We start from the raw sequence: 20,281 nt of genomic DNA on the forward strand, positions 1-20,281 counted from the left end.
GACTCAGTGAACCAGGACAACGTGTGCGTGCGGCATCTTCCTTTGCCGGCCTCATTATCGGTACCATGTGCCATCTTCTCTCTTTCCCGTCAACCCACTGTGTGCTTCCCCTCAAATGGAGCCTCTCTATTGCTTCATGAGAGGCCATTTAAAAATGCAGTCCATCCTTCACAAGAAAAAAGTAGAGAAATAAAGAGAAAATTTAAATAATGTGGATGATATGTGCTTTAATGTGCTGTACATAAATAGAGGTAAAGGTGGTTTTCACTACCTACCTTTTCACTAGAGGGCTGCACAAAATGTGTTGCTTTTTTTTCTCAACCAAACCAGAGTTGGTCATAGTTGACTAACGAACTAGATGACGAACACAACAAACTACGGTGGTTCTGGTGAGGTTTTTTTTCGTTTTACCTTCTTTCTGTCAAGTTTGAATTTGTTTTATGATAAATTAAGGCAATTAAGCTGACAATAGCCTTACTTTAGTGAAAGAGACACAGGGATTGGTGTACAGTTGTAGTTTTCTGTAGAAAAAGATGAGTAAGATTAGGCTAAAACAGCGTTCTAAAACTAGTGTTAAGCCCCCACTGATGTGTGTTGTCATGGTAACAACTCACAGCAACTGCCATTTTTATTAGTGCTTGTCAAATGACCACAGCAAACAGGTTAATATCATTTCGATTCATTTTATTTCTATGATTGTACTACAAGATCATTTCTTATTCAAGCCTGCTCAGTTATGTTGCATCAAACCACACAAAAACAGAGAGAGGCTTTACTGAATTATATTATATTTCTGTATCAACTGGCCTAAATCAGACCCATTCCAACCATGACAGGGGATTTCAAATGGACTGGTTTCAAAGTGCAAACCAGCACAGCCAAAGAAAAAATTAACATCAAATCTCAGTCTGAGACAACTCAGAATATTTACTGATGACAAAGGGTCTTCATATGAAATTCATATTAGAGACCGCTTCAGGGGAGTGTGAGTCTGTGCCCAGGCTGCTTGCCTTTGGGTGTCAAACATGGGCGATTAGAGCGGCCTGCCAGCACTTGCCGCAGCTATTTGATTTAGGGGAAACCTTTCAAATCCCAACTCAAATACAACTTCTTTCAACTTCATGCTTTTCATAACAGGAGCGGAGCAGCCACCACAGCTATGAAGCCATAAACACTGAGAACCACATGAGAGGATGAAGGTGAAAATGCAAAAACACAATAAAGCACAGCTTTTATTCGTACTGCTCGTAAAAAATCTCCATGGATTTTAACATTTGGTTATCTGTGTTGATGGTTTGCATACTTCACACCAGAGTGTGTAGTAAGATGGAGGCATGTATCTGGTTACTCATATACTCAGATCCATCCTTCCCTGCAAACTAGGGAGTGTAATCTGAGAGCAGTAGGCAAACACAGTCAACACAGACGAGTATCCAAGGCTTAGTCATGACCGTTGTGGAATGGAGGCACGCAGGGGAGAAGGACAGGATGTCTCAGACTGACTACAGGACCTGTTCAACTTTTATTAACACAGAAGAAATCTACTGGAAAATAATTATCAAAATAATCAAAAGCTAGACAGGAATAAGGCCTATAATGCACATCTAACACGTCAATCAGAGTGGTTCCATTTCTTTCCACACACACCAAACATCTCGACTTGATTCCTTCACCATTCTGCGTGTTCGAACGTGAGGGATGATGGACAGGAACATAAACAGCCAGGCCAAGACAAAAAAAATAACCATCGAAGGCCTCATAACTAGATCACACATTTAATACACAGAGGCTGACCCATGGCATGTTTCTTATTCTGGCAGGCCATGGGAAACTACAGTACAAGTCTGCAGCTCTCCTCTCTTCCCCGTATTAATTACAAAGCTAATAGTTACACTTTCAAGTGGCTCAGCAAACAGACAGAATTCCAGTCTGTGTGGACTCTGCTAAATATAACAACCAGGCAGGTTGGAAATTAGCAAAGAAAGAATGAGAAATGGACGGATACTCCCACTGCTGACACTGTGTGATTTGCCAGGGTTGACTGGGCTGAGAATGTGGAATTTGGGTTATGATACCGTGAATACTTGTTATAATAGTAAAGATTTGTCCTCTTACATTTGTCGAAAGGGGAAAACTTGAAATACTGATTCTGACATCTGCCAGAGGAGATAAATAATGAAGAAATGTGATAGATGTCATTGAGCATACAGTATGTCTCTTCTTTTATTTTAGAAATCAATTTACAGGTGTGGGGTATACACACACACACACACACACACACACACACACACACACACACACACACACAAGTAGGACTAGGCAATATACCAATAATGGATCAATATTGTGATATGAGACTAGATATCAGCTTACATTTTGGATATCATAATATAATTTTGTATTTTCCTAGTTTAAAAGGCTGCATTACAGTAAAGTGAGGTGATTTCCAGCTATTATTTGCCTTTACCTACTTAGCAATTATGTCAACAACACTGATCATTATCAAAAATCAAAATGTACAAATAACTTGTGAAAGCATCGATATTCAACCCTAAAATATCACTGCAATATTAAGAATTTTAGTAAAAAAAATACTGCGATATCTTCTCCACATTGTCCAGCCCTACACACAAGGTTTAGTCTAATGTCAGGCTAACATGATAGAAACAGCAGAAAAAACTGCAATATTCTAGGGATACACAATCATTTCTACACATCATCACTATTGGTAGATATATTGGTAGATATACTTTAAAATTAAATGTCAGTATTGGCCAACAAGCTGATTTTTGCTAATATAACAAACCAAAGTTCTTTTTTTTTAATTGATAAAGGGAACGTGTACATAACATCAACCCGATGTTAAAGTATTTTTCTTATTTTACACAGTGAATGAATTTTACATTCATTGAAAAGCATTGTATTGTGATGTATTGCAATTTCATGAGTGTGGTTTCAAGAGTGTATAATAATAAGATGTTTATTCCACTGCAGCGAATATATCAATATCGGCATCGGTTATCGGCCAAATGGATTTTTTTTTTATAATCGGCATATGGGATATCAGCAAAAAATCCAATATTGTCCATCACTACAATTTTCAGATAAAAAACGCCAATCTAAATAAGCAGTGGAAAGCAGGAAAACAATATTATTAAACAACAACGTCTCAGGCGTAGTCTACCATGTGGACCCTCTTTGTCCAACATTCTGAAAATTATTCTCTCCAGATTTACCAACATCAGTTCATCATTATAAATAGTTTAATAATGATTGATTGTCTAGCAAGATCAAAGAACCCAATGGCTGCCATGCAAAGCCTTGACGGGACATGCAACAGTGACACACAGCCAGCACAAGCCGTAATCCTGTCACATCCACACTTGCTTTCCCTAATCTCAGTGCGTGGGCGCCACTGTGAGCAGTTTAGATGGTAAACAAGCTGCAGGACGTGCGGATTGTAAGATGAGGGACTCAGCAGAACGGGCTACCGGCAGTGCTCTCTGCATCAACAATGACTCGCCAACACAACCTGTATCCCCTATGTAGACCTGCAGAGTCTCTGACCTTTCCCCAGGACTCAAAGCTCAGATCTGGACTTGTGACAGCCTGTCAGAGTGCAGGAAAGCAGCTGCAGGGAGCTCGCAATCCTTAAGGCTCCAATTGCAGTTGAGAACTAGGTTATATTCTCCCTGAATCAACAACCAGAGTGAAGAACAGGATACCTTATCGGTTGACTGTAAAGTGAGGACTGTGGAGAGCAGGTACACAAATATCAGCTATCTTCGTTGGTATGAGGTTAAGCAAGTGAGTGCATTCTTAACTCTCCATCTGATGCTTGTCTTTACTTTACAGAAATGCACTGTTTGCGCTCTTGCATTACTGCTGCAATTATATTAGAGGTATGAAGTATCTAGAGGAATGTAATGACTTGTGAAAAATCCAAACTGTTTATTTCCCCATCTGGATGTCAAACCCGCCGAGACAACCTCTAAATATGCCCCAAAGTGAAGGAGCCAAATACAGTCTAGATTGCACACACATGCACATCAAGACAGTAGCGTGAGAATATGCACTGTAAGTTTTTTTTTTTCCAGCCTCACATTGCTCAATCATTTCATCTCCCTCGTGCCAGATCCACTAAATAGTTCAGCGCACTCAGGACCAGAGGACGGTCGGTCTTTCTGTGAAGGGCTGAAGCTGATCCAGTCGGAAGGTAACTGAACACCCACACAGAGTCATGAAGGATGATGCTGAAAGCTTTACAGAAGAAAGCATGAAAACAGATTCCTCCCAGACTACACTTTAATCCCTGCTGTCACATATTACAAGATGCAGGTGGTGATCAAATCAAGTGTTTGACAGGTGCAGCACTGATTTTCACACTAGATGAAAAGGACTTGGCTGTATGTTTCCATATGTAGACAGTGAGGTTTAACAGGAAAGGAGGTGGAGTAGATGAAAGCAGAACCCCAATGAATTAATGCCAGTGTGAAAAGTCACACTGGGAAGTCCCCAGCTTTAATGAATGCAAACAGGAAATTCTTTTCATTGTCGAAGAACTGAGACACAACAAGACACAGTGTCGCAACTGATTTATAATCTACAGAAGTGTAATGCATTCACCTGAGAAAAAAAAAAATTACGCACAAGAAAATATAAAAATTAATATCCCATCCCATATGACTATGATGGACTGTATGATTTCCCTATTGTTAAAATTGACAATATTATTGTGGTTAATACTAACCTGTCTCTTTTTTTTTTTAATTCAATTGTACTTCATTTCAGTAGTAACATTTTTATTTGAATACTTAAGCGCTCATTTATTTTATTGTCTGTTAAAAAATAAGTCAAAAATAAATAATGTAAACTGGTGTTTTTGTATTGTCAATTTGTGACCATGTCATTTGTACATTTTGAAAAAATAAATAAAACACAATGAAATATATATACTTTTTTTAAATCCAAACTTGCCCTGTTTTTCTGAATCAACAATATTATTTTCAGGATTTTGAGAAAAGGTTTTGTGTTAAAATATTCTGGTTTTTTTTACCCCCTGAATAAAATTCTCATTTGTCAGAATTAACAAGATTATTATCTGGTAAATTCAGAAAGTGAGTCCCGGGAAGTGTTTCAGACAGCTGCGGCCCTGAAGCAGGTGTAAGCTTAGCATCTCTCTGTATAATTAAGCAGGTACAGTCTCATGGGGGCACAAACCCAAGCCCTCCAATTACCTGCTCATACTAATATTACAGCGACAAGACTTCAGATTCACAGGTCGTTACCGTCAAAGAGGTAACAACTTGGTTGACTCTCAGACAGACTCTGATGGGAAAATGACCAGGAGACAAGGCCTGTGTAGGTTTGTTTACTTTCTTCTGGGAAAGAACATTTAGTGGGCTTGTTTCTCCATCAAGCCTGCCAAACAAGAATCCATCTCTTGTCCAGATAGGCTGATTACAAGGCCCCCGGGCTCCTCCACACAGACAGTGAATGTGAAATATGATGTGGTCTCTAGAGGAACGGACGGTTTACTGGAGTGAAAGGGCCTGACATGAGAGGGAGGTTCACGACTATAGGCTGAGCAGCTGTTAGACGCTTCCTGACGCCTAATCGCTGAAAAAGGACAAGCTGTTATGTAAGTGTCAGAAGATAAAGCTGCTGTATCAGAATAAGACCTGACTAGTTACAGTGAATCTATCAGGCTACATCTACCTGTTGCTTGAAAACACCTGTATTAGTGCTCTCTCTTGCCTGTGGGAGTACAGAGACATGGCTGATTTATCATGTGTCCCAGAGTTCAGACATCAACAGGCGAGTAGTGGAAAAGGCAGAATTATCATCTGTTTCTCAATAACTATCAGTCAGTATGACACTTTGAAAATGTATTCTTCTCAGAGGGATATTAAACAGCTCAAAGGGACAGCTCACCCCAAAAATAAAAAAAGACTTATTTTTCCTCTAACCTTTAGTGCTATTTATCAGTCGAGATTGTTTTGGTATGCGTTCCCGAATGCTGGAGGTATCAGCCATCCAAATGTCTGCCTTCTCAATATAATAAAACCAGACAGCACTTAGCTTGTGGTGTTCAAAGTGCAAATAAACATACATGTGAAAAATTCAACAGCAATTTCTCATATGAGAGATCATGGCCCTGTTACTCAGAATAATCCGCAGACCTTGTTGTGAGCAGGTTCACGTAGGAACTATTTTCTTTTACCAAACTGCACCCGCCATCCGTATCACCCCTCAGAAGGAAGCATGCATGCCAAATCTCCGAGCATCACTGAGAAATCGTCCGTTACAGCTTAGCCAGGGAGGACGTTGGTCGGTCAGTAAACACAAAATAGCTCTAACATGAAACGGCTCACAACAAGGTTACTCAATTATCCTGAGTATCAAGTCATGAATTCTTTAAAGTGACATTGCTATTGTGTTTTTGGCACTTTGAGCACCATAAGTTGAGTGCTATCTAGTTCCATTATACTTCGGAATAGGCAGACATTTCTACAGCCGACGTCTCAAACACTCGAAAAGCCACACTTAAACAATCTAGATAAATAAATAGTACTACAGGTAAGAAAAAAATCTGTTTTTGGGATTTGGGGATTGAACTGTCCCTTTAAGGCAGCAGTAACTTCTATAATGCTCATGCACTCACTATGCATGACCGTCAGCAGGTGACACACACAGAGCTCAGACAAATATGACAAAATCACATGACCAAAGTTGAGCTGTGGCCCCCTGTTTGCAAAGTTCAACAGTTGTTTTTCAAACATTCCTTAAAAGATTTTTAAGTTGACATATGGAGTAAAGAGTCTGTTTGAGTAGTCAACGGTTTACACCTAGAAATGGTTCCATTGTGTTTAGGTATTATGTTCGAGATGGCTAACTTTAGGTTTGGTGTGGCAGGGGTTAAAGTAAGGAGCAGAGAAAACAGTTACACGACTGCAAAAGAGTGAAAACATGGGGGATCTTGTGGTTAACCTCGCACATAATGGGAGGTGTCACGGATGACTGGGCAGGTGGGGGACAACTGTTGGGGGACAAACAACTTGTTTAGCAAACAATGACCTAAAAAAATGTCAGAAAACTTCCATCGAACTGAAGGAAACTACAGAGCTGGGTCACATTTGTCTTTAGGTTCTTCACTATAAGCAGCACCTTTCACATGAATGAAACTTAAAGAGTCAATGCAAGTTCCATTTAGGACTATAAACCTGCAATAATTTGGATACGTGTCGCTGGAACTTTGATGGGCATAACTTGACACATGACAGATATCACGTACAAGATGCAATTCATGAGTCACCAATGAGCTGTTTCTCTACACTGTTTTACAGCCACATTATAAAAGCAGTTTGACATTTCTAAACTTCAAGCACTAACTTTCTTTGTGTTTTAAATGCGTTAAGTCCTGAACAATCGCTGTCGTTCGTCAAACACAGAGGGGAAAGTTAGATTGTGCGGCTCCCCTATAGCGTTCAAGGGTCAGCAGACTGGTAAAATGTAAACAGTCTCATTAGCTTCAGGAATGCATTTGTCACACTGCCCTACTTCTGACCTGCAAGGTACAAGCAACAGCCAGAGAGTAAGACTTTAATCTGAAGCTGCAAGAAATCACCAAAGCAAATGGACGGGGGGGGGGTCACACACAGCTTAGACCGGTGGCTTTGTCTTTAGTGCAACAAATGGATCTACATGAAGTTAAAGAGTGTATTGGTGAGTGAGGAAAGAGATTGGTGACATAGATAGCAACTCATCAATCATCTCACATGTCCTTACAGGGTCTCAAAACTTCAGGATATGGGATGGCACTTTCTGACTTAGGTTTTCTCTGAAAGCAGTAACCTACTGACCTTAATGGTGTCTTAATGGCTTTTACCAGGATGATTTGTTTTACAATGAGTGTCTGACTCAACTCTCAGGAATACGCTAATCATCACATGACCTCATTCAGTTAAGGACACAGTTGAAGGGGAGACATGGTAAACGGTCTTCCAACACACTGATTTCCTTACAGTAAGTGCTTGCTTCAGGACACAGCCCTCAAACTGTTAACACCATGCCATTAGCATCTCCTTACTGATTCCTTTTAAGGACTTTCTGCAGACCACAGTATGCACATTGGTTTGACATCAATGAAAGCCCAGCGAGCTTCTCATGAGTCAACCACAGCAACAGACCTCCAAGCTAAAACCTGACAGTCGGGGTACATCCAGCCGCCCATGACGCAGCAGGAGCTGCCTACAGAGGACTTCCTTCCCTCTGTACCTTTCATCTAGCAGTTTGTTTCCAAATCTGAGGTAATTTGTAGGGTCTGGGGGGGGGTCAGCGCTAGACAGGAACTCACTTTCTCCCTCTGAGAGACAGTCAGCAAGAGGTCAGAGTGACTCAGCTTCACTCTTTCCTCTATATATCCACAGTACGCTCCACAGATGCAGCGGATGGCATTTTTATCTAAAATCAAAAGTTAAATAAGCCTCACGTGTTATGCTGGGCAGTTTAAATGCCATAATTTTGTTATGATTCCACTATGTTTTTGGATGAAAAAAAAGAGATTTGTTTTCAATATACTACATGCTATGTAGATTTTTTTGTGATTATCACAAGCTGGGTAATGTCAGTGATTAGCAGCAATATTGATTTTTACACATTATTATTTTTTATTCAGTGTCAAATATTTACAGTCATACCGCTCCATGCACACGATGCAATTTTCAAAATCAGGCTATAAAAAAATGTTATAAATTAATATTATTTTCTACACTCATTCAGTTATTTTTTTTAAACCAACATCAGTCTTAATCATAAATATAAAATATTCATTAATTTTCAGAATTTTAAGGTTATTTAGATCCTATAATGCATGAGTCCACCCTATCACAAGGATACTGCAATATTATTATGTTCTGTCTCAAAACAGATGGAAATGGATGGAAATGGATGGACAAGATTGACAAATTATGTTTCAGACTCTTGTTCGCACCTCAGTGACATAAAAAGCAATGTGTTGGGGCTTTTTTTCACACAGCATTTTTACATAGTTAAATCGTAAGGGATTCAGTGCCGCAGTCTAACCACTTCCACAAAACTGCAAATGTCAGTCCAACACAATCCTGTCATTGCATTGAAGACTGCAGACTTATCCAGCTCTGTCTTGTGCTGAGTCAGCCACCAAGCAAACGTCCTCCTCCTTCTCTGCTCCACATCCTGATCTCTTAAGAGGGAAAGCGTGAGTTATGTAAGCACATGTGTCTTGACAGAGGCGGCACATCCCAATTATCGTCTGCCTGACTCGCAACACCCTGTTACCTCAGAGGAGATGTCCAAAATCTAGCATTAAAGCTGCTACAGTCAATATCACTGTTCAATACGACAAACGCTTCATCAGTCTGCAGACAGGATAAGAGTCTCAGTCCTGTCAGGTCAGGACCTTACCCCTCCACTAAGCCACAGACTGACTTGCTGTGTGGTGATGTATGGTCAAATCTGGGTCAGCTGGAATAATATGGTATTGTTACTGTTATGGAAGTCAGCGTGCAGTCACTCAACAAGACCAAAAACAGACGCATCAAATAAAAGCATGCATCACTAGAGACTTAAAGTGTGACTCATTATAGCATGAGGTCAAACTTGTCCCTCATCCCTCAGACTGTTAAAGCAACAACATCATCTACATCCTTGCCTTGAACATAATGCATCAATAATGCATCAAAGATTGAATATTCCATTAATCATTACTTGAAAAAATGACTTTACTTATCTCATATATTACCACATGTATTTTTTCAATCAAAGCTCATGGCTACATATTGCATATACTCTGACAGCACTGCATAGCCTATTGATTGATCGATTAAATTTCACATGTTCCATTAAATTCTTAAGGACCCACTCACTGATAGTCGATTAATTATCATCCCTACTAATGTATATATAAATAAATAATAATTCTGTAATACTGTAAAACTGCAATATTTTTTTTGACAATTACAATACCATAAAAATCTTAAAGGCTACTATTTCAACCCTAGTATGGCGTAATAAAATCTTAACATAAATGTTTCATACACAAACAAAACACGACCATGATATAAATTGAGCTGTGGCCATAATATATCTGTAAAACCGGAAGATAACACATGCTTGGTATTGTGATGCTTTCTGGCCCATCCCACAAATGGCATGACACTAAAATCATGACTAATTTACTAACTAACTAACCTCACCTGAGAGTCCCATCAAATGCATATAATTAACGTTTGTCACCTAATTCAGTTATGACTGTTATTACAAAAAACATGCTGTCAAAAGTACTCTTCACAAACTTAGATGTCAAGTTATTTGAATGAGGCATATCTGTATAATTCAATATGATATTTGTCAATAACATGAAGTCAAAACCCCAAGAAAAAAAAAAATATTTTCAGCTCATTGTGTTTAAGATGAGGATAGTTCAGTATGACTGACTGAAGGTAAATATTGCCACTATGCGCCACATTCCACAGGCTATCCCCTTCAGTCCTTAACAGGCTGATAGCTAAACTCAATTAAAAACGGGCTTGGCAGAGGAGCACTGATGCACCATTACAGCAGCGTGCGTGTACAATGCAGATAAAAATGTCAGATTTATTACAGGGCCGCGTAGTTAAATCGTTAGCTGTTGTATTAAAACCAGCAGACCGTGACATTCCCAAACGTGCAGAGGTGCAGTCCACGGATCCCAGGGTAACGTTACAAAATGCACCGTGTTTGTCAGGCGATCGGGACCAACATCTCTTCTTACCTCTGAATCCCGCTTGTTTATAATCCACCCGTGTATGACGGAGAAGAATCCATCTTCCGTGTGTAGATACAGATTTCCCCGTAAAATCCACAGAGGTGGTGTATTTTTTCAAGAGGGTAATGCTCGTTAAGGCCAGAGCAAGGAGCCACACAGCGGAGGAGAAGGCGCAACTTGAAACTGACAGAGAGGGATCGGTCAAAACCAAAAGCAGACAAGGAGGGGGGGCGAGCAAGTCTATAAATGACAACACGTTATTGCAGCCTCGCAAACGTATTTATTTTATCGCAATTCGTTGTGAAACAAGACTTTAGCGCACTATACGAAGTTATATTTTGACGAAAGTGTGTTATGTTGGAAATGATCAGAGTTTATTTGAAATTTTAAGGTGAGAAACCCCCACTTCTCTTTGGAGTGAGCCTGCGTGTTTTAACTCAGTTTAATCCGATTGGTCTCTTCCAACGTGACGCAGCAGTGCTGTTGCCTTCACGTGGTGTCAGAAACATCAAAACCCCTTTACACAACAAGGAAAGGCAGGCTGCGTTTTACATTAAAGCCGGGAATCTATCATTTAATTACAGTTTCCATTTACTTGAAGTAGTGGTGTGAAACTCATGTTAAGTTCGGGGCCACATGCAGTCAAGTGGACCGAGACCAGTAAATCCATCTGATAGTTTACAGTTTACCAAACTTGGCTGCAGTAAAAATGCTTCATTTTCAGTATGAGTGTAGTTTGGGATGTCCTGAACGCAACTATTTCGTCTTGTCAGGAATTATAAAGCATTTTTTATAGCGCCCCGACTTTCAAATTTGAACACATTTAAAGATAGAACTGTTGGACTTTTACTTTGGAATATTTCTAAATTATGCAGTAAAAATGCTTGATTTTGGTGTCTGTATATAGTCAGATATGTCCTCAACTGAAATGTACCACTGTCAGGTATTATCTTTTTTTCCCAGCAACCGAAAAAAATCAAAGAATAAAGACATTTTCCTCTCAATTTAGTTGTATTTACTTTTTAATTTGTCTGAGATACAATAGGTTGGGCTCTGGTATTAATGACTTCTTTGAAATCAAACTTTGCAAAGTCATCCAGAGGGCCAAAATGAACCCTTTGGCAAGCCGGTTCTGGCCCACGGCCATATGTATGACACCCCTGACTTGAAGTATTCCTTGATACCCTTTTGTAATTGTGCACCCTAAATAAATAGGCTACTGACTTGACTTGACATGAAACCTTTAAACAGATTAATGTCAACAACTGATGGCCATTACACAGCTTTATGATAATTTACTATTAATGATAATATTGGCAGAGAACAATAAATGAGTGATAGCAGTCCCATAGATTTCAATAAAATCAAACTCTATTATTAACTTTTTTCTTACAGGTATGTATCACTAAACTACACAGATCGCTATTTCTGTAGGTCAACCAGGAAGTTAGCATCCGCCTGTTCCGTCTTCAAAAAGCATGTGGGATTTTTCCATTGGATTTTGGATCATTGCAGGACAAAAAGCGCTGTGGTTAAAAAATGTTTATGATACTTACATGTTTTGTTCAGCAAAATAATCTTCGCATAAGAACACTACTCTGAAGGATTTGAAGCCAAATTAAATACTTCATGTCACCACAACAACAAGCTGTGTTTGACTCATATCGGCTTGATGACATTATGTAGTCTCATTGAGCCATTTTTAGCAACCAACTTTTTTAAGCTTCAAAGTTCATGAGTTGGGTATTTACTGACATATATGATGTTGTAGAACAAAATGTGAAAGTTTTATTGCTTGTGTTAACCACATACCTTATTTCAGGCAACCAAAAACCCATTCAAAGAACTGTTGGATTTTGAGACGTGGGACCTGGAGGTGCCGAAATGCTAACTCATTACCAGGTTTTAGGTCTTGTTCATGGGGCACTCTATTTGTAATGAAAATAATTAAACAGAACAATAAATGGGTGATAGCAGCCAGATAGATGTCAATACAATTAAACTCTATGAAAACTGTATGTTAATTTAATGGTCCAGTGAGTAGGATTCAGTAGCTTCTGAGATTACAGATCTTAAACTTCTCCCGTGTGCCAAGCGTGTAGGAGAACTACTGTGGCTGACGCGAAAACACAACAGGCCTTATCTAGAGCCAGTGTTTAGTAGAACAACATGACGGACTCTGTAGAAGAGGACACCCTTGTATGTACGGTTCATTCTGAGGTACCGAAAACACTGTAATTATTATTTTCAGGCAATGCATGGACTCCTACGTCTACACTGTTGCGGGAGCGCCAAAAACTGCAGTCTATCGACTGACCACTTGAGGCTGGCTCCAAAACAGATTACATTTCTATAGATCTCCATGTTAAAAAGCCCAGTTTAACAGCAGATATAAACATGTTTACAGCCTGGTACAAAAAACATTTCTGGTCTCAACTGCTTATTTCAACATCCTGAACAACTGTATGGGAGCCAAAGCCCAAAGTTACGTATCTTTAAGGGGGGGTTGCCTGTGTGACAGTCTGTCAGCGAGTTGTCTCTGCCGGTCACTACAGTGTGTAAGTCAGATCCACCCCTCACTCCTCCACAGCTTAAACCTGTCATCCAGAAATGGTCACTTCTGGCTCCACAAAAACAACATGACATCGGCCAATATAATGAACAAAAAGGCTTCAAAAACAGAGTCCAAAAACAACTGCATGTTGTCATGGTAGCCACATCCATCACTTATACAGTCTATGGACTTAACAGATTATTTCAATGAGAAAAGTGTTTGTGGCCCCCGTCAGTATTACATGGGCTTTGTAAAAGAAGTACAGTAGGCAGCACTGAGAGGGGATAAGTTTGCGTGACATTAAGTCATTGATGCTTTTACCCAGTCTCAATGACTTTGTTATGCCTGTTTGCAAGCATGCTTTCCATTGTATGAAATCTCAAAAAAAATAGAATTTCCATTGAATTCCAAAGCCCATTTGTTTATTTTCTAACAGAGCATAGACATGGACTGTGCCGTGGTTTCAGAGCGGCTGAAGTTTGCCTTAGTGGAAAACCACTTAAGATTGCAACTTGGGAAAATTATAACTTTCAAACAATTGCTTTCAAATGGCAAGACATTGCATGGAAAACAGTATGGTGAGTCTCTGACTGCTTCCCACAGACAGAAATATGCATCACTGATATGCTACTTTGTTCTGTCACAATCACAACACAATCCAAGACTTAAAATCATAATGAAGAAACACATTGTACACATCAATGGTGGAGCAATCCACACAGCAAATCCAGAGAAGCTTTTAAAAGCTGTAATGATCATCTTAAGTGTTTTGGATGATCCAAATGAGAGATCAATGACATGCAGGCCCTTTGTGAAACCTGCTCAACTATCAAAGTCACTACTTCTTTAAATTGCCACTGGATCGCAGGCTAGCAAAAACAGAGAAATCTCAAAATATGACTAAAACAAAGTCCATCCACTTTGATCACGGAGCATTATACTGGAGGGAGAAACCTTTTTGCTACTATCATCTCTTTGCACATAATAGTCTTACTTCCTAAGCATCCCGCAAGGTGGACACCTCCCTGTCACCTCCTGTCACTGGACAGATAGGCCTGTGTGGCTGGTTTTTCAGCGCACACAGAGACACATGGCATTTGTAATCCCTCACAAACTTGTTGTGTAAACTCAAACTTGAAGATAGCCACGTGGAAGGATCAGTGATACATTATTTCTGTTCATTCAACATTTGACAGGGGATTTAAAAAGTCTGTTCTGCCTACATATTTGTATAAGATGAATGAGGAAAAAAGAATATTTAATAAGATAGAGGTACAGGGATATGAACTGAATTAGGCATAATGTAATGCCAGATGCTACCCAGATTATTATGGATAGGTCAGGTTATCATGGATTGGTTCAGCAGTAAGATGTTGTTTTCCTCATATAAGTCCTGTCCTGCCGGCAATGTCAGTCTTTGGTGGAAAATGAAATAATCATTAGTGTAGCTCCCAGCCTGCTTATTATAAGGGGTTACGTAATGCTTTCTTTTAGAGTGGTAAAAAAACCCAACTTCTCACTTCCTCTTGTAGCATATGATAAACTTGGCTCTGTACCCCTGCATACCTGTCTAAGTGCATAATAGCTCTATAATTTATTGCAACTCAAAACAAGGATTTCATAACCTTATTATTAAATAAATTAATGAGATAGTTCCAAGATGAAAAACAAAATATATCTGCAGTTCAGGTTATGCGCATAATAAAAATATAGCTCTTTCTTGTGTAATTTAAAACACTAACATTGCGTCATGTCTCTCACTGGGATACTAATATGAGGTTCTAATGCTAATTAAAAACAGCAACATTTTGACTGCATGAGGACTTGCAGCCAGGAGAGCTTACTGTCTCTGCCACCACAAGGACGTTCCACATATGAGGTCTCCAATCAGAACAAGCTGTCCTAGTTGGATTTGCACGGATTTGCTAATTAAACAAACCACAGGGGGACACAGGATGTCAACCAGGGATGCTTGTGTGAAAATGAGAGAGAGAAGAAGGAAGACTTGGAAGAGTGGCAATGAAGGAAAGGTGAAAAAAAGGAGTCTGATCAGGAGTCAGGAGCAGGATGCTGGATCACAAGACATCAGAGAGTTTCGCCACATTATGAAACCACCTCTAATTGTAGTAAGCACCTTGGTTCCCACCACGCCTCTGTTCACCAACAGAGGTTTGTCATCAGCCATTGACTGGGGATCAGTGGACACTGACTAAAGCATGCAGACAAAGGACTGTTTGCCTAAGGTGAGGCAGTCTGAACACATTCCCAACATAACAAAGGAATTACACATGATGTCATGCCTGAAATCTTCAAAGGCATCTGCCATATCACATTATCTAACACTGATGACAATGGACTGCATTAAATCTCCATTCATCCACCTGTGATGAAGCTGATGAAAGAAGGTTAAGGCAAAGTACTTACTGTACAGAGGGAAGACAGGCACAAGGTATTCCTCTGGCTGGGGTTTGTTCTCCTTCTTTTTTCCTCCCTCCCTTTTTTCCCGTCTCTCCTCCCGCCTTCTCCCCCCTTTCTTCTCACCACAGCAAGATGCTGCCTGGACCAGTGCTCGTTGTCATGGTAACCAAGACTGGGGGGGATTCTCACGTGACCGTATCTCTCAGGGCGCCGATTGGTCTGACGCATAAAAGGAAGAAAGGAGGGAGGGATGGGGCTGGTGGAGGGGGTGATGTCGTCACACGCCCACCGGTTCACAGATGGGAGGGATCCTCACTCAGGCTGCCTGCAAGCACACACAGACACAATGGGCATCTTTTTAAAGGTGGGGTTAAGCTGAAGTGGAGCTAGCGATTCTACTTGACTGAGTGACTTATAGGATTTCTGGCTCCTGCTCTCGTCTGAAATGCTGCCGCTAAAACTTGCTCCAGCACGGCAGACGACCAGGGGCCAGAATGCAGAAATAACACAAGGGTTACAAGACATATTGGAGCACCCATATGTGGCAGCTTGACCTTCTGGCCCACCGCACTTCTACCTCTCCAACAGTGGCTGCAGAGAGCTATTTATAGCACTGCAGAAACCAGACAGATGCACAACGGCTGCTATTCACTCAGCAATGTTCATACTGCACACTAAGGCAAACATTCAAACAGTAAAACAATGAAACCTTCAGTCACCAGAGGTGGATTATGAGACAAAGGCCCCCTGGGTACAGATATGCAAAGGGCCCCACCACCTCTCCTACAAAGCAACAAGACACACTCAGTTATGTTTATGTGCCCAGTTAAGTCGACCTATGGTTATAAGCATGATTAGGCCATTTAATTCGACTACTGTTGTTGTCCCAATATGCAAGCACTGGGGAAGGATTGATGTATTGACAGAAGTATGTCTGACTCCTTCACAGTAGGTGTCAATATGCCCCCTTACAGCCAGTTGCTAGTTATCAAGCAGCAAACAGATTGCATGTCAAATGGTGACAACATGGATAACTTTTTGGTACTGTACATTGCATATATACTCCATGTCTACCTTTGTCTTGTTTTCTTTTCTTCCTTTCTTCTTCTTTTTTCCGGCTTTCTTCAACAAATTTATTCTGTTTGGTATTGTGGGGGGCTATGGAGAGCAACTGGGACAGTTCAGGGTCAGTTGAGGTGTGTGGTTGTTTTCTGTCATTTGTAGTCAGTTGGGTTCCTCTGAGGTAATTTCGTGTTGCTTTGCAGTCATTTAGTGGGGTTTTTGTTGTAGTCTTTTGTGTCTCTTTGTTGCCTTTTTTGTACTTATTTTGAGCCTCTTTGCAGTTCCTTTTTATCTCTTTGTGGTCAGTTTGAGTCTTTTCCTGGTTGGTACATGCCACTTTAAGTGACGTTTTGCAGGTGAAGGCCAGGGAGGCCCCCTGACACTTTGGCCCAGCAGGTCTGTTCAGTAATCTATCCATGTTGGTCACCGAGACCCTCAACCCAGAGGAAGACTGATGTTTCTGTTCCTGCTAATAACAAGGAAAATGTCCATATGTATTTACTGAGATTACATAAATACTTCACACTTAGCGTTATATGTAGCTTCAAATGTGATTAAAAAAAATGCAAAAACTGCCTATGCACCATAATTACATAATGATACACACCCTGTTGTCATATGTTTTTACAAGTGTTATACACACTTGAAAGCTAAGGAAAAACTTGGCACAAGAACTGCTGCAATGAAAGCAGCATTTAGCTGTTGAGTGAAAGGAGAAAAAAAGCTTTCCATGTTCATCGAGGCAATAAAAGATTTCAGAAAGAGAGCTGGGGTGTTTTGCATCCCATTTGAGGGAAAGTAGGTCTCTATCAATTTCACGCTCATTCCCAGTGATGACATGAGTAATCATGGTCCAGGCTTGTTGTCCAGACTGTTGTGTAACAGTCTGGGATCGGTCCAGTTCTGCCAGAGATGAGAAATTAGCTTGTCCTGGGAGAAACCATGTTGGTTTTTCTGAGATGATGTCATGTGTTGCCTTTGCGAGATATTGAGCAACTTAAAATATGTCTTACTTATACACTTCTCAAAGCCTGCATGTATAGCCATCTTGGTTGTTTTCTTTATTTGTTTTCTTTATTTTTATCCATTTTATTTTTACAGTGTAAATGTAGAGAGGCATTTTTTTCATGTAAAACCCTCAGTTTCAAATATAGATTCTGACCTTTAGACACTTTGCTCTGTTGGACATGGACAAAAATCCAGACACCTGCCAGCTTTGGGCGTGCCTTTGCACTTTATACACACCCTCCTCTGGTCTGTGTTTCCAAAAATCCCCAGTATTGTTTCACATTTTTTAAAATAAAATAATAACAAAATATTATGTGAGATTAAAATAAAACCTTTTTTAAACATAAAAAGGGGGTCTAATGCATATTTTCACTGTGGATATAAAATAAGCAACAGTTTTTCTGTCTTTAATATCCAGAATTCCATTTGCTCTCAATTTTTATCATACCCCCTCCTACAGTAGTAGGGAGGCTGTCTGCATCAATCAGAAGTGTAGCTCAAACATCACGCTACAAAGGAGACCAGAGCTATGCATTATGCAGCCATTTTTCATCTAATGCTATAACTGGACAGTGAGCGTCATTAATAAAACATGCGCCGCTGTCTCCAAAGCCATCTGTTTCTCCACACCCAGCAGCCACCACACACATAAAACCGTTATACACTCTAATTAAAAAATATATATTTAATAGAATTTAATAATGCTAGACTTTCTGAGGTCACAAGTTGCTTTTCCCATGCTTTCATCCTTCCTGTGTAAATTGTAAGTCACGTTATAGCAGCTTTGTTTCCTGCTTTATTGCTCATTTTGATGAGAGAGACAGATCAGTATGTACACATAAAACAATTATGTAAAATTACAGATTTCCACCAGAGCCAGTAAAGCACTTTAAAACCATGCTGAGTTGATAAAGTCAGCCAAATGAATCTGTCAGGGAAACTAAAAAACAAATATGATCTTTCACAGTTTTATACATGCGTTTTCTATGCACTAAATACTACAGTACATCTTGGTGGAAGAGAACAGTGTCTACATGTTTGTGCCTGCATCTGTGCATGCCGGTGAGTTATTACAGCCTGTTGGCTCAGGAGACTCTCTGACAGGACTAACACAGTTCATAGGCTGCAGTTCATATATCCCAGATATAAAGAATATTGAGTTTGAGAAATTCCCATATTGACGTTGCCACTGATTTTTCATTCCTCCTATCAATTAATCTTTTAAGTAAAATCTCTCTGCCCTCTCACTGCTCTTGTGAGCATGAATAGGCGAAGGGGATGATGACGGTAGTGATACTAATAGATGGTCTCATAATGTTCATGGCCTGCCATCAGGAACCTGTTATGGGCCAGTGAGCACTGGGCTGCAGAGGAGGAGGAGGAGGAGGAGGAGGAGGAGAAAGACAGAGCAGGGGTGCTGCAGAGCATCTGACACTTTCCATGTAATCCCTCCTTAAAAAACTGGCTCAGCAGGTGTTGAGTGTTATTTTTTTCTCCAGCACATAAAAACGTAAATCTGACAGTGAGATAATACTTGAATACATTTTTTTATGGATCAGCAAAAATCAGCCTTATGTCAGATATCAGCACATTTTAAAAGACACCTTGGTACTTTGCAGAAACACAGTGTAAGTAAAACAACTTTCTGTGTTTCCCTCCAATTGACTAACTTACTCAGGGTAGATGGCACGTATCAGCACAGACATACTGTTTCGTTTTTATGTGTTTAATATAATGTGCAGAATCTGAGAAAAATAATGATTAGACAATGAGGAAATTTGGTTTCACTGCCATAGCAATGTAAACAACTGTCTTGCTTACTGCTGCAATAATTATTTACAATATTTTGGTCTACAGGAACTGTATGGTAAATTAACACATATCACAGTGGTTTCTTTTAGATATATATATGTGACACTTTGACACTTTGTACCACGACTGTTTTAGCCCTACTACACTGTGAATGGATATACTGTGATGCTATGCTAAGATGCAGTTAGGGCAAAGATGTTAGGGTAAGCACTAACCAATCAGTAGGGCTGAACTATGCAAAACAGGTGTGAAAAAATAATTTAGGTCTATTGGTTGCAGTAAAAATCTAAGAAAAGGAAAAAAGCTAGCCTAAATAAGGGCAATCATCATTATCATGAAGTGTAATTTTGCAAATTTATAATGAGAGCATGAAGACAACATCCGCTGTAATTAGTCACTAAATGTTAACTTCGGAAACATGCTCTAAATAAAAACGTGCGGATGTCTAACAGACACATAATTTTCATCTCTACCATCTTATAGCATGTTAGCATGCTAACATTTGCTGATTCATGAAAAGTGCAGCTGAGGATGATCGGGGAAATTTTTGAACTGCTGGAGGTAACAGGAATAAAGTCGGGGGTCACCAAAGTCATTATTATTAAGTCTCTGGGGATGAGAAATATCTGCAAAATTTCATC

At 39.8% G+C, this 20,281-nt stretch overlaps 1 protein-coding gene across 21 annotated transcripts in view; it reads right to left on the minus strand.

The window, feature by feature from the left end:
* Positions 1 to 20,281, minus strand: part of mical3a (microtubule associated monooxygenase, calponin and LIM domain containing 3a) — a 106,891-nt gene that overhangs the window by 64,350 nt on the left and 22,260 nt on the right. For 20 of the 21 annotated variants that reach the window (XM_042495757.1, XM_042495761.1, XM_042495755.1 and 17 more), the window contains exon 2: positions 15,765 to 16,083. The gene's annotated coding sequence lies outside the window, so the exon portion shown is untranslated. Of the gene's footprint in view, positions 1 to 10,792; positions 10,921 to 15,764; positions 16,084 to 20,281 lie in introns of those variants that run through there. The other variant, XM_042495753.1, reaches the window with a different exon arrangement.

The sequence above is a fragment of the Plectropomus leopardus genome, chromosome 11 (assembly GCF_008729295.1).
Source record: "Plectropomus leopardus isolate mb chromosome 11, YSFRI_Pleo_2.0, whole genome shotgun sequence".
Lineage (NCBI taxonomy): Eukaryota > Metazoa > Chordata > Actinopteri > Perciformes > Serranidae > Plectropomus > Plectropomus leopardus.